Source organism: Rhinolophus sinicus, linkage group LG12, assembly GCF_036562045.2.
Source record: "Rhinolophus sinicus isolate RSC01 linkage group LG12, ASM3656204v1, whole genome shotgun sequence".
In the NCBI taxonomy this organism is placed as follows: Eukaryota; Metazoa; Chordata; class Mammalia; order Chiroptera; family Rhinolophidae; genus Rhinolophus; species Rhinolophus sinicus.
In genome coordinates, this window is record NC_133761.1 from 20,741,011 (window position 1) to 20,756,414 (window position 15,404).

The 15,404-nt window shown below is 32.9% G+C and overlaps 1 protein-coding gene across 6 annotated transcripts in view; it reads left to right on the plus strand.

Annotated features, from left to right (window-relative positions):
- Nucleotides 1–15,404, plus strand: part of CSMD3 (CUB and Sushi multiple domains 3) — a 1,090,811-nt gene that overhangs the window by 899,687 nt on the left and 175,720 nt on the right. The gene's annotated exons all lie outside the window — the stretch shown is intronic.

Below are 15,404 nucleotides of genomic sequence, written 5' to 3' on the forward strand. Positions count from 1 at the left end.
CATCAATCACCAGTAAACTGAATTAAATACTGTTATTTTTGTTATTCTTTTTAAGAAACCTATGACAATTCGATTTATATTTAAGGAAACCCTGTTAGATGTGATTGATAATTGCTTAAATAATATTGTTTGTGAGAGAAAACAAGGATATGAAAAACGAGAGCCATGCCGACACAATCTTTTTTAACACCTGCTATTTGAAATGATTAGAAGGTATCATGATTACCTGAAAAGAGTGAAAACATTATCTCAGCATTTTTCATTCTCTTTTTCTTTGTGTACATAGTTGTTTCTACATTCATGGCACAAACATGTGATGAGTGCCAGGGAAATAGATACTGGGATACACAAATAAGTAATCTCATCTACTGGAGGAAAAATATATTAAAATCAAAATTTCAAAATGTGACAATTTATATGACCAGAATAAGCAGGGTATCCTATAGAGGCATATGTGAGCAACCCTGAATCCAATAAATGCTGAGGTAATGGTAGTGGGTACTCAGTGACAGCTTCTGTGTTGAGTCTTCAAACATGACTAGACATTAGCTAAGAGAATGAGTCGGAGAGTCTAGGTACACAAAGTCAGAGAAGTTGGAGGAGAACATACAGGAAGAGGGGTCACAGAGTACCAGGAACCACTCATTCATTGGAATAATTCAGTATTTTTAGCTTTTTATCTATAAAATTAAAAAAAAAATAAACAGGACATGTGATTCTATTTAGTTCCTTTGATGCAAAAGAATTGTTTTGAAAAATGTTATAGAAAGTTGAAAATCAATATAAGCATCCACTGAATTGTGCAATTTTTTTTTAATGTTTTTACTTCCCACCCCACACACCCCCACACACAGACATTCACTAGTGGTATTTTACTTTATTTGAACATAGATTTTTCCCTTGACCCACTAAATTAAGAAAACACCATCTTTTTTTTAGAGTAAGTCTTAATGATTTGGAATCATTCCAGCTCGCTTTAATTCATGTATCCATCCCCATTGTATTATATATTTCTTCATTTAAATAGTATCAACATGATAGAGCAATGATTGTAAAGCAAATAAGCTGAACTTGACTTATTTCAGTTAAGCAACGCTATGCAGTTACTTTGATTTTATTATATATTTCTGCTTACAATTTAAAAGAATGATATGAAGTCCAAATTTAAGTAAAAATTTTTTTTGCCATGTTTTTCAATATTACATTCATATAATTAAACTGTTACTCGATTACATCTTTCTTTTCCGTACCATGACATTTACTTTATTTTGAAATGTTAACTATTATAGTATATATTATTACACATAATCATGCTACTATACAATTATACATATTATACATATTATTATAATACCATTATATATGTAACAGGTTAATAAAAATAATTTTGTCACTGTATTTCTTTTCTGGCCATTAATATTTGCTTATTTTCTGATTATTAATGAAAATACTTTTACCATGGAGGAAGGAAATGTTAAAAATGATCCACACTGAGTGTCCAATATGTCTGATATGCGATTGTTTACAACGATAGTTAAAAGTGAGTGTTAGTTTAAGAGGCTCTGGATGTGAATCTCAGTTGCACAAGTTTCCCTTGGGGTGGCCTTGGGGCCTTAGTTTCCTCATCCTCCAAATGAGGATAATAACACCTACTGCTCAAACCATCATAAGTAAACCCTCACACAGCAAATACATATCAAATCCTGGCAGCATAAGTAAGTGCAGCAAATGTAGGTATAAAACAGTGACAATAAGCTTCCTTTGAATTTTTTTCTTGTGGCCCTGTCTCACTCTCTGCTGAATTAAAATGAATTATCTAATCCATAAATTAAGTTCAAATTAACCTGAGAGAATATTTGGAATTAACAAATTGAAGTCAGAATATTATCTGTACCTATCATTTATAAAAATGAAAAAAATGTATAAAAATAGAATTTAGTGTAAGATTTTTAACAGTTCTAATTTTCAAAAATTTAAAAGCAGGCTACATGTGACCCTTTTACAGTATACTGTTCAAATGTTTTCAAGGTCCCTTATTTATTTTGGAATATCATATAAAATAAATCATAATAGTCGCATTTTACATGTGATTTCTTTGCTTAATGGTTATTGCTAATTAGGGCTCAGCATTATTTAACTGCAATGGCTCTTTAACAACTAAAAATTAAGAAATAAAACTTAGTTATTTATTCAGAATAACAGTTATACAAGAAATAAACAAAACAATTCCTTTAAAAAAAGAAAAAGAAATAGAAGAATGCACATGTGGAAGGAAATGAAAATTATGTGATGGTAATTTTGATCAAGGTCAGACATACTTGAGGGAAGTTGAATAATTTTATGCAATCACATATTAGTTCCTTGATCTCCAGAGGGAGTCTTAACAAAAGCTCCATTAAAAGAAGTTTCATTCACTGAAAAAACAAAATAGTGTCCCATTTCTGTTCTGAAGCTAGTTACTATGGATTTGTAAACCAGTTAGCCAACACATAATACAAGTGAGTCACATGCACAAATAATTTGTATTCCTAATATATAGGTTTTTAATTAATAATGATAATGTAATTATAAATTAATTTTAAATATTTAGTTAAAACATTAATTATTCTGAAAACATTAATAATTTGCTATGGTAATGAGAAACAAATTATTAAATAGATGAGTTTGTTGGTTTATTTGAAATCTCATTTTTAAATTATTTGTCTCTATTTTTACCATTGTTCAGGGCATTGAACAGTTAACTATTCCTACAAGTAAGTTGGGAAGAGTGGAGGTGATGCTATTTTAGTTCCTCTGCATTCAGAAAAAGAATGATTAATTTGCAACCGTTTTTTTATTGAAGACAATCCAAAACACATTTTTCACAGAGCTTCTTTTAAAAGCTAAATGTTTTACACAGTTCTATGAATAAATTATGCAAATGTTATATAAAAAGCTTCTTTACAATATAATATGAGCTATTTCCATTGGAATTATAGTTTAAGTCATTTAGATTATTTAGAATGATTCTGCACTTCACAGCTTCTGATATATACAGACAACACAAGGAACTTAAATACTTCATCACACAATGAAGCTACAGGGGCTTTCATCTACTGATGGGGGGAAAAGACACGTATTGGGTGAGAATAGGCAGAAAAAAATATGAATGGGACCTCAAAAGTAAATTATTAATTTAAATTAGGAACAAGGGTATAATCATTCTCAGACTACACATATGCTTATCGCAATTTGAAAATTCTGCACTTCAGTATAAAAACTTCACTTTTCCCCATTTATCCACCTTGATGATCAACTTGGACATGCCTGTGCATATAACAGTACAGGCATAATAAGATTATGCAGTGTTTTCCATTCGTCTCTAAGATCTTTAAACTCTTCTTTTAACGAAGTCCCAAATCCTGTTGGGATATATTTCTTGCTATTCTAGTTGGAGCTTACAATGCATTTTCCTATAGGACTACTATGAAATCCATCATTCAACCTCTTGGAGCTTCATCTACCTCATTTGTCAAACAAATAATTGAACTAGATGATCACAAAATCTCTTGTACAGTGAATATATTCTGTTATGTTCATGAACTACGCTGATTTCAGGTCAGATTGGTTTTGTGAGTTAATCTGGGCACCTATTATTTTTGTACTGTTTCCATGAGGATGTACATTTTGAAATCTTAAGAGCCTTCTGGTAATCGCTTTCAAACATAACCCATGCGTAGGGTTTAGATTCGTCTGGTATGAGACCACTAGTTATTAATCACCACTGGCCCTCGTATCACTAATTTTCCAGGAGGTGTAATTCTGTTTTAATAAAAGACCACCTCTCAAAAATGGGATTTTACTTGTTCACTGGAGGGTTGGTTTGTTTGAACATATCTATCAATTTTCTTAAAAGGAATTAAATTGATCTGTGCCCTTTTCGACAGTAGCATATATTTTTTTTCTTTCTTCAGTTATGGACAATGCAGTTTGAAATAGTTTCTAAATAGAAAAAATAAAATAAAACTGTAGAAGAAAAGTCTTTTGGGGAACTGAAACAATAAAGCAGACAATCTCCCTGCTAACACATGTCAGTGTGTCCTTTGAACAGTATATATTCTGTAGATTTATTCCAACAACCCCTTCATACTCCATTAAGTAGGCATATACTCTTTTGGGAAGGTTAGGGACTAAAATACATATATTTTAGCATCTGAAGATTTGGACTAAATGACTGATAAGACCTCTACCAAAATCGATAGTCTATGATTATTATTGTTGTCATTGTTAAGATTGCTTCTGACCGTTACTACTGACCAGCACGTTTGACAGAATTTAAAAACTGAATGGTTAATTTATTTTATTTATAAAATCACATTTTGATTTTAAGTCTTTTTAAAGGAAGACATTAGAAAAGGTTACAAGTTGTAGTGTGTGTTTTTCTGTGTCTGTGTGTGAGAGAGAGTGGGGTACGGGTGTGTATGTTAAGCACCTGCTAGGCAAGATGCTTAGCGATTAATCTTTACAACAATCCTATGGACGGGGTATTATTTTGAAGATTAGGAAAAATATTAAAAAGGCTTAGTAGCTTGGTCAAGGTCACACAACAGTAAGTAGCAAAGCTGGTCAAATCCAAGTTTACAGGACTGCAAATCCCAGGCTCCTTACTATTAACCTTTTATTTTGTAATATTTATGACAACAGAAGCTATTTAAGAGATCTAGCTACTGCTCTGAATTCTAAAACATATTCCTAAAGAGGGCTAATAGTCTACAGAACATATAATGCCTTATTTGTGAAAAATACATTTTCGTATAAATGATATGAGTATATTTTCAAGATAACAGAAATTTACTCCTGTGTTCTTAATAATACTAAATAAGTCTTTGGCCATTTAGGACAAATAGATGTATAAATATATGTACTCTAAAATAGCTTTCCCACCTTTCTTAACAAAATACATTTTTCCTTTTAGTTCAAAATCTTTATCATGAATCTTAATTGTAGGGTTTTGCTGTCTTAAGATTTCCTCAATGGTTTTTCAAAGCTACTTTATTCACTAGTACACCCCATACTAGGTTAAGAGACCAGGCTTATGATAGGTCATATTCCATGACCTCAAATCTTGGCTCTTCCCCTTGCTGACTTTGTAATTTTTGATAGTTGTCTTAACTTATTTGTTTTTGTATTTTTCATATTTAAAATAGATATAATAGTGCCTACCTCAATGTTTTGAGGGTCAATCTAACTGATGTGTATAAAGAGCTCAGCACAGATGCTTACATATAGTAAGAGTACGATGGATGGTAACTAATTAATATGCTTAATATATCTTTTTGGTGTTTTATATAAATGTTATTTGTTCAGTAAATAAAAGAATACACCAGATATCCCATTTTCTAAATTTCTAGCAATAGCAAATTCTCTCCCTTTAATTGGACATTACTAACAGACACTGGTCCCAGAAAATAAATCTTAGAATATGGTAGAATTACATCATTGTAGAGTGACATCTATAAAAAGAATAAGCAGGCCTGAAATTCTTTCTGTTATGAAAATGTGCAAGCATGACTCTCAACAAGATGAGACTAGAACCCAAGTTAAAGAGATGACTGGTGATGATTTTATGGAAAAACTGAGAAAGTCTTTAAAAATCTTGCCCTATGATGTACTCCTTCATCTGTCATCCTAAAATAAATGCAAATCCTGCCAATTAAAGAGCTCTTATTCAGTAGAACTTTGAGAGTTGAGGGGGTTGTGGTACTGCGCCTGCAGAAGAGACCCGGCATGTGTAGGAGGCAATGTGCACAGTGTAGTTAAAGAATTCAGTGAACGCAAGAATTTGAATTCAGGCTTAATGCTGAATTGTATGTGAAAGTCCCATAAATAAAACAGAGGGAAGTAAAGCTGCTCCGATTGAAATGAGACTTAGGGGGATTAGGAGACGTGTCTACAGAGAAGCCCTCTCTCCTCCAGAGATGCCCTCCAAAGTTACTTGCTTTTTAGTAACTTTATAAAATCAACTCTCTACATACTCATAAACTAGACAGATGATAGTAAAATTTCAATCAGTTAACTTTTATTTTATTCTCACAGACCCATATTTTTCCATAAGTAGATGACGTTGAAAATAACACGGAGGTCAGGGATTTTATACATGAAAAGCCCTGTAACACATCAACCAAATGAAATGTATAGATTTTGTTTGGATCCTGATTTGATCAAAGTAACTATCAGAATATATTTTTTGGAGAAAATCAGGAAATGAAATCAAGATATTTTTATTAAGTGATAGAAAAACATTGTCGTTAGTTTTGATAGATATGGTAATTATAATTGTGGCTGTTTTTTAAGTCCTTATCTATTAGAGATAAATACTGAATCATATATTGAAAAAGGGTATGACATTGGGAGTTGCTTTAAAGCTCTCCCAGGTTGAGGATACAGAAGGGATGGGAGACAACAAATAAAACAAAACTGGCAACTGTTGATAATTTTTGAAATAGGATGATGGGTTCATGCATATTAATTTTACTATTCTTTCAACTTTGGAAATTTCCATAATTAAAAAAAAAAAAAAATCCCACAAATGTGTGTTATAATCCATGTGAGAATATTTTCCTGACCTCTCTGGCCTTGTTGGGAATTGGCAGACTGCCAAATATGTAGAATACAATCTTAGACACAATTAAAGAAAGATACTCATCCAAACTGAAATTGAGTTAAAAATAAAAGTGTTAATAAAATATTCTAACACTTTAAATTTATCATTTTGTTTTCCTGTTTTAATTCTTTAGACATGCAACAGAATTGCTCATTGTGTTTTTCTTGATTTCATTGCTTTTTAAACACCGAATTAATTTTCAGCTATTGGGAAAGGTTACAACCACTAAATTGCAGGCAAGCCGCTGGCTTGCAGTTAAGTAAATACTTGATACTGGAAAATTTAAAGAAAATTGAAGTATAGATTCTATAAGAGGATATTTTACAATGTCTATATGTTTAAAATATGTCAAATGAACAATTTTGGAATTTGAGTGTTAAGGAAATGGTCACAATACAGACAGAATGCCAGCCTTAGGGAATCCCAAAAGTAAATATTATGGATTCAGTGAGTAAACCTAGTTTATGGATTGACAGAAGTATCACACCAGAAAAATAAATTAGGATTCTGTTAACTGTTATGAGTTCAAAGCAGGACTAGTTTTCTGTAGCTACTTAATACTGGATAATTGGGTGTCATGGTGAGAACCATGAAATTCTTTTTTTTTTAAATAACATATTTCATTTTCTAATTATTACAAAATAGCAATAATAAGGCTTTGGCATATTTCTTTTCAGATCCAAAATGATCTCATTGTCCTTTGTGAGCTACTAACCTGGCACTTCTAGATTATTTTCTCCAGACCAGGATTGGCCCCAACATGTAGGTTGGAGCCAGGCTTGTATATAGAGATTTTAATAGCCTCCTAGATAATTAGTATATGATGTACATGACTAATTAAAATGTCGTATTAACATGGATAAAGCACCTCACTATGAGTTAATAGTCACCACTATTGTACTATAATAATAAGCATGAGCATTTGGAATCTCATATAAAAAAAATACAAGTTTCCAAAACACTGATAAAACTGTCACTTATTATTTTATCAATTAATGAAACTCCTTTCCTTTTCTAGTACAAGATGATTATTTTAAAAAATAAGTAGTGCACTGATTTGATTTGGGAGTGATTTTAAAAGGTCTACCTTTTGGTGCTCTTAAGAGTACATTTTCATAATATTTAACTTTTCTTTATATTTTTCATAAAATTGAACTTTTAATTGGGTTCCTTGTAGTCATCTTTAAATGAGAAAGCCTTTAAAGTCATGAGATATCCAAGTAGTATAATGGTCCCAAAATGCAACCTTGGAGTTGTTTATACAATAAGTAGTTTTAAATTCAAAGTGTACAGATAGCTAAGAGTTCCATCTGTGACTAATATGAAAAAGAAGACTTTAACACATGTGAGCATTTTTACAATGTCTTGAAATATTCACATGAGCTGAAAGTATGAGCCAAAATGCATATAAAGCTAGCTTAACTTTTTGATTACTTATGTCACCAGCAGTCATTTTTTATTCTTTCGCACATAATCAAGTACAGTTCCAGACATATCTTTGATTTGCATATTCTTTATTTCTGTTTTCAGTAGTGTGGGTGCATGTGTGTGTTTGCTTCTGTGCTATGTCGGTCAATAAAAGGCAAACTAAGTAAAACAGAACTGAATTCTTTTAAAAAAAAATTAGCATAGTGACCAACCAGCTGAGTGCCTAATATAATTAAAATGAACCCTGGAATACTAAAGAATGTATAGATTTTGCAAAAGCAGTTCCAGGCATATTAAGAATCAAGCTTAGAGCTTAATAGGAATTTATAATATTTCCGATTTCTTTTTCTTCCCAGACACTCTTCTGTATGGGAATATGTCTTTGTAATGGAGTTTCCCTTTGCAAAAGAGGGAAGAGGATTTAAGATCAAGGGGGTAAACAAAAATAAAAGTACAAAAGTAGATGATTTTATAGAAAAACTGAGAAAGTCTTTAAAAATGTTGCCCTATGATGTACTCCTTCATCTGTCATCCTAAAATAGATGCAAATCCTGTCAATTAAAGAGCTCTTTTTCAGTAGAACTTTGAGAGTTGAGGGGTTGTTGGTACTGAGCCAGCAGAAGAGACCTGGCGTGTGTAGGAGGCAATGTGCGCAGTGTAGTTAAAGAATTCAGTGAAAGCTCCTCTTTTCTTTGCCCATATAGAAAGCTGCTAATTATGTATTCATATTCCACCCAAAAGGATAAAATATAAAATCAAGTTGTTAGAGAAGTGCATAGCCATTTTGAAATCATAATGAAGCTTGACCAAAATAGCTGGAATACTCTTCTAACTCAATTAGTTTTATCATTTGTTCTAAAAAAATGAGTGTATGGAAAGCAGAAGATGAAAAAGCATATACCATTTAATATCAAAGGCCAATTAAATTTTGCCTATCAGTTAATTGAATTAGCAGCAAGTATATTTATAAAGCTGAGTTATTATCAACAGTAACTACTGTGTTTCCCCAAAAATAAGATTGGGTCTTATATTAATTTTGCTCCAAAAGATGCATTAGGGCTTATGTTCAGGGGATGTCATCCTGAAAACTCATGCTAAGGCTTATTTTCAGGTTAGGTCTTATTTTCGGGGAAACACGGTAATATACATATTATTACTATGTTTTAGACATTGTTCAAAGTGTTTTACAAGTATCAATTTATATAATATTCACCTCAATCCTACTAGGTTAGGTACATTTATTATTCCTATTTTACAGATGAAGACATTAAGGCATGAAAAGTTGAAATAACTTCCCTGTGTGGTACATCCGGATTCAATCCTAGGGACTCTGATTCCAGAACCTGAAACCTTAATTCTTCATTAGGCAGTTTATTATAATATTCTTGATAAGTGCATTTCAGACCCATTGAATGGAATTTGAAAGTGTCAGTCCCTTTAAATCTGCTCAGCTTCAGATGCTCACAATCTTTAAGCTGCTTTATCCATTCTGTGGGGGAGCAAAGACACGTTGTTATGTTAGTATATAATTACCATCATTAACACAGTATCACCCATCTGACTAGTAGAGCTACCACTGCCCACAGAGACCTACTGCCCTACCATTCTCCACCAAATTTGAACCATTTTACATCAAAGCAAGTTTCAATCACACTTGCATTTACCGCAAGCTCTTAGACATTTTAATTTTAACTTATCACCACCACCTTCCATAGTAGTGGTTAGATCAGTTCCCTTACCCATGGCCCAGTCTGATTCTGAGTTGTTTTCCTTCTCACACTAGTGTGCCATTGGGATAGTCTGTGAGTTATTCCCTTCTGAGAGAAAAACAAAATTTACAACAAAGTTGAAATCCTTTATTTGCATAAACTCAATTTTCATTTTTAATTCAATAACTCCAATCCTGATCACTGAATAGCAGTAATCATGTCCATGTTTTTTTTATTGACCTCATTTAAAGTGAATTAATTGCTAAATCAGTGGGCCTCTGTACAATGCACTGGCTATTATTTTGATGGCACAAGAACTAAATGTAACTTCCAAAAGTTTCTGACTTGCTTAGACTATGGCAGAACATTTCAGCAATATTCCACAGTAGAATTTAGTGGAAAGGGGAGCGTTTAACTTCTCTCTTCTATTTATTCCTATTCTAAAGTAATGTACACCCCTCTGGACGGTAAACCATTTCATGTCACACCCCAGGTACCCATTATACTGTTTTCCACAATGAGACTTACGAAGTGACTATTGGCCTGCGCTGAGTAGTGTAACAATTTAGCCATGTTAAAGCTCAGGAGTTTGTTTATGTCATCCAGGCATTCTCCCATCATCTGGTGACTTATATTTGGCATGGCTAAATTAAGCAGAATGAACAAATTCTCATGAGTTAAATGAATGTGGCCAAAGGATAAAGGATTTGACAGAGTTTGATGTAGAAGAGGAAACGGAAACTCTTTGAAACTTACTTAAATGAACACTCATCCCATGCAAAACTTCTCAGGGAAGGGAACCCTGCTTAGTGTCTTGGATGGGTATGATACTGTTAAAACTAGATGTCAAATAAATAAATCTTGCTTTGTCAACAAAGAAGAATAGATAGACACAATACCTCGTCTCATCCGACTTTATCATCTGACTTTATTTGCTCATGAGGAAGCAAATGAACCAGGACAAAATGTTAAAGTGGAAATAAACACCCTACCCATATGATCTAAATGAAAGGTTTCCTGTATTTAAGTGATGTAATCAGACTTTTACATGATTTTTTAAAAATCTAAATTATAAATTTCTTTAAAATGCATCTGCAACTCCCCTAAATATTACCCAATAGAGGACTGGTCAAAGACTTGCTTAGAAAAATGAGGTAAATGATTAGCACAGCACTGATCTGCATGGAGTTCCCTGTTGTTGGTTTATATTAATGTAATAAGCTAGTTGAACATATTTGCATAGGTGGAATAAAGGTAAGGTGCCAACAAATGACTTCAAATATAATTAACGGAGTGTAAGAGCAGGGACCCTTGATGTATTGATCATCTTTTTAACCCCAGTTTCTGGTACATCACAGAAAAGAATCAGCAAATGCTACTTGAATTAATAAAGTGTATTCTTGAATAAAATATAGGGGAAATAAGAGGATCAGAAGTAGTTTCAGTCATGAAGATAGATTATTTGCATAGGCTTATTTGTAGGGATATTTACATGTTTATTTCTACCCATTGGGCATCCCTTTTCTAACTTTTTTTAAGCTTGCAGTAATACATATAACATTATAAAAATGGCTTTTACAACAAATGAGTTAAAACGTTATTTTTTTACATATGCTATGCTTAAAGAAGGAGAAAAAATCATTTAAAATAGTGTTTCTCATAAGACACTGTTTCATGTTTATAGTCTACTCTAATAGCCTAAGAGCAAAGTGCTTTTCATATCTATGTGCACATCTTCAGAGAAAGGGAAATAAAGTTGGAGCTGAGATGCATAGAATTCAGTATCTCTGTTGGAAACTAAGAAAAAGAAGATAGACCATTGCTAATCATACCAGAAGGCAAAATCAGCCCTGCCTTTGGGAGTTAATAAAAATAACTAGAAATAGAAGGGCGGTCCATTCATTAAAGTGAAGTGTTAGCATCTAGATCAGCATTAAAAGTTGTTTTGTTTTGTTTGTTTTGTTTTGTTTTGTTTTAAAGAGGGCACAATCATGACTCCCATACTAATACAAAATACATATGCATTAACATTTTTATTTAATTCGTGAATTAATGAGGGATCCAGTAAGATGTTACAGTGGTTCAAAAGACAATTCAAATGACCAAAAACAGGTAAGTAAGTAGGTAGACGATAGATAGATACATAGATAGACAGACAGACAGACAGACAGATAGATGGACAGACAGATAGACCAAATGCTGAAATTAATTTATGAATAGAAGCAAAATCTGTCCGTTGGATGATAATCCATTGCATATGCCACAGCCCCCATAAACACACGTGACTCAGAAGGGTATGCTATGCAACATCCCGCTCACTAAAAAACAGCATCCAGGTATCTTTTGATCCACCTTAAAGTCTTTCACAATTCTTTCCTACATCAGTCTCACACATTCAAAGAATACAGTTGGCCATTCAGAATGTTTTAGAAGCAGAAGGCCTACTCTTCTCTGAACATAAGAAAACTAAGTAGAGAGATTCTCTTGGCTGGCCTCATGAAGTATCAGCCATAATGAATGAGCCCACATGGCCAAGAACTGTGAAGGGATTTGCCATGGACTGAATGCTTAAGTCCCCCTCAAATTCATAGGTGAAGTCCTGATGCCCCATGTGAAAGTCTTTGGAAACAGAGCCTTTGGGAGATGATTAGGTCGTGAGGATGGAGCTCTCATGAATGGGACGAGTGCCCTTATAAAAGGCCTAAGAGAGAGCCCTTGCCCCTCTGCCATGTGTCACAGCAAGACGACACATCTCCAGGGACCAGGAATGGGCCCCTCACCAGACACTGAATCTGCCAGTGCCCTGATCTTGGACTCCTAGCCTCCAGAATTGTGAGAAAGAAGTATTGTTTATGAGTCTATGGTATTTTGTTATCATAGTCCAACCTGACTAAGACAAACCTCAGAGAAACTGTAGGCAACCACTAGACCCTGAGGACAGCCTCCAACTAAGAGCCAGAAAATAGCTGAGGATATAAATATATAGTCAAACGGTCACAACGAAATTCTGCCAACAAATTAAATGAATTTCCAAGCAGATTCTTCCCCGGTCGAGCCTCCTAATGACAATTCAGCCCAGTTGACACCCTGATTATAGCCTTATGAGAACCTGGGCAAAGAACCCAGCTGAGTCATGCCTAGACTCCTGACCCATCAAAATGTGGAATAATAAATTTGTGTGATTTTAAGGTGCTAAGTTGGTGGTGATCTGTTACACAGCAATAGAAAACTAATACACTAATAAAGGACATCTTATTTTTTAAATGCCACTATTTACATAATTAGCAAAAGATACTCTGTTTGCCCGTTACAATTTCCACAGGGCATATATACCCACAATCCCCTCTCCCCCCCGAAAAAAAAGAAAGAAAAAAAAACTAAGTAAATTAAGACATTTACAGACAAAATGGCAAAGCAAACACAAGAGATACCATTTAACTCTTAAGATTTCTGGATAAGAAAGGGGGATTTGGCTCAAAATTTTAATGTATCACTTTAGTGAGATGACAGTTAACCTGATAATATGTAGGAAATCAAACTACTATGCAAGTGTTCTTGATTCTTCATCCTACAGATAAACTTATTAAAAACATACTTAGTGATTTTTGTTGTTTTTAATGCAATGATTCAATACCCTCTCAGAGTAAAATTTATTTTGTTTCCTAATAAAAGATATTTTTAATTTAAAATTTTCTTTGGCCAAGGGGAGGTGGTTGGGGAGATCTGTGGAAGAAATGAAGAGGAATATAATCAATAATATTGTTATAACTTAGCACCATGACATATGGTTACTGGACCTAGTGGGGTGATTGATTACATGGTAACATATAAAAATATCAAATGACTATATCATACACCTGAAACTAATGTAGCCAATATAATATTGTATACCAACTATACTTAAACAAAAAATAGTTATACGAAAACAAAAAATTAAAAAATAATACAATAAAATTTCTTTTGCAATGTTAATGCAGAGGTAGGTCACAGTTTTAAAAAAAGTAGCTTTCTGATTGCTTAATATGAAACGATTCAATACTCAACTCCTTCACCCTCAACCTTCTTGATTCTTCCCAAACTCATCTCAGAAGTAGTACTACAAGACATTAACGGCACAAGTTACTCATCACTCAAAGTCATTAGTCATGCCCTGCGGTTTTCTTAACATGATGTAAATATATGGTGTTAACGGCTACATTGTTAAATTTACGGTCTACATATCCAATTTACAGGTGACACAAAACTGGTTTATGTGTAGACAAGTAACAATTGAGAAGAAGAGGCCTACAAACAAGAAAAATGAGGGAATTCTTTTTTTTTTTTTCTTTCAGTTTTTCCTTAGAAAAAGATCCTGGATTACTGTGTATTTTGGTTGTTTTAGAAGTTGTTTGTAAATGTAGTAGTTTGCTTGATAATTGGGCACATTTCCTAATGAAAATTTGAGCTATTTAGACATAAAGAGTTAAAGGATGTTGAATTTGATTTTTTTTTCCTAATGACTCCCAGAAAGATAGAGAAAGAATAAGTTATCTGTCAAGAGGCTGTCGCACAGTGTTCTTGATTTAGCCAAGTTCCTAAGATGAGTTCCTGCACATGGAAAGGCAGTGGCAATATCAGCATTGTGGTAGAAACTTTTAAAGACTCATTTGAAAACAGATCATCCCAACACCAATCTCAACAAATGGAAAAAGAGAAAACAAAACTTTCTCAATATTCTTTGGAGTAGTTTTGAAATAGCTTCGGATTTGATAAAGAATATGGATCTTTTTAAAAAGTCTGAACTGAAAATGTTTCACATGAATTGCAAACCATTAAAATAATTTACTACCTACATCTGATTTGGTAGAAACAAATTTGTTTTCATGACTTCTAGGAAATGTTTTAAGGAGGATTACTTATGAAATTTATCACTTCAATGTTCAGGTTTTGTTCAAAGCAATGAGCCTGTATCTGTGTTCATCTTCTTTCACCCCATAAAGAACTGGACTGAGATTACCAGCTTATTTTAGCAAGCCAAGAAAATAAGTATAGCTTTGTTTACAATACTTGTGTATGTGTTCATATGCAAACTCAGCATGTTTCAAATGAACTCGCCTGTCTTCATAGGATCACCAAAGAACGACCATAACCTTAATTTAAGGTGTAAAATATAAAGAACTTTAAAAAAAAAAAATATATATATATATATATATATATATATATATATATATATATATATGCAGTATAGAGTTTATTAACAATAATGAGATTTTCAATATATAGAAGTGACCTTGCTTTTTCATTACTAAGCTTTTAGAAAATCATGCTCTTTTTAAACCCCACAAAATTTACACTTAGTGAAATGTTTTAAGGATAATTTTTGTTATCCATTTCATTTTTAAATCACAAAACACAAGCTGATTTCTGTGCTAGAACAGGTTCTTTGTTTTAAGTTACAGTTTGGGTAGTTTCTGCATGTAAAGTTAGTTCACAATTAAAGTACAAAATGAAGTAAAAGTTCTTTTTTATAAAGCTCTCTTGGTAAGTACTTCAAATTTGTACTTACCATGAAAAAACAATCACTTTGTAAAATTTTGTAATATATTAATTGCTGAGGTTTCACAAATATTTCTTTGCTTTGGCAG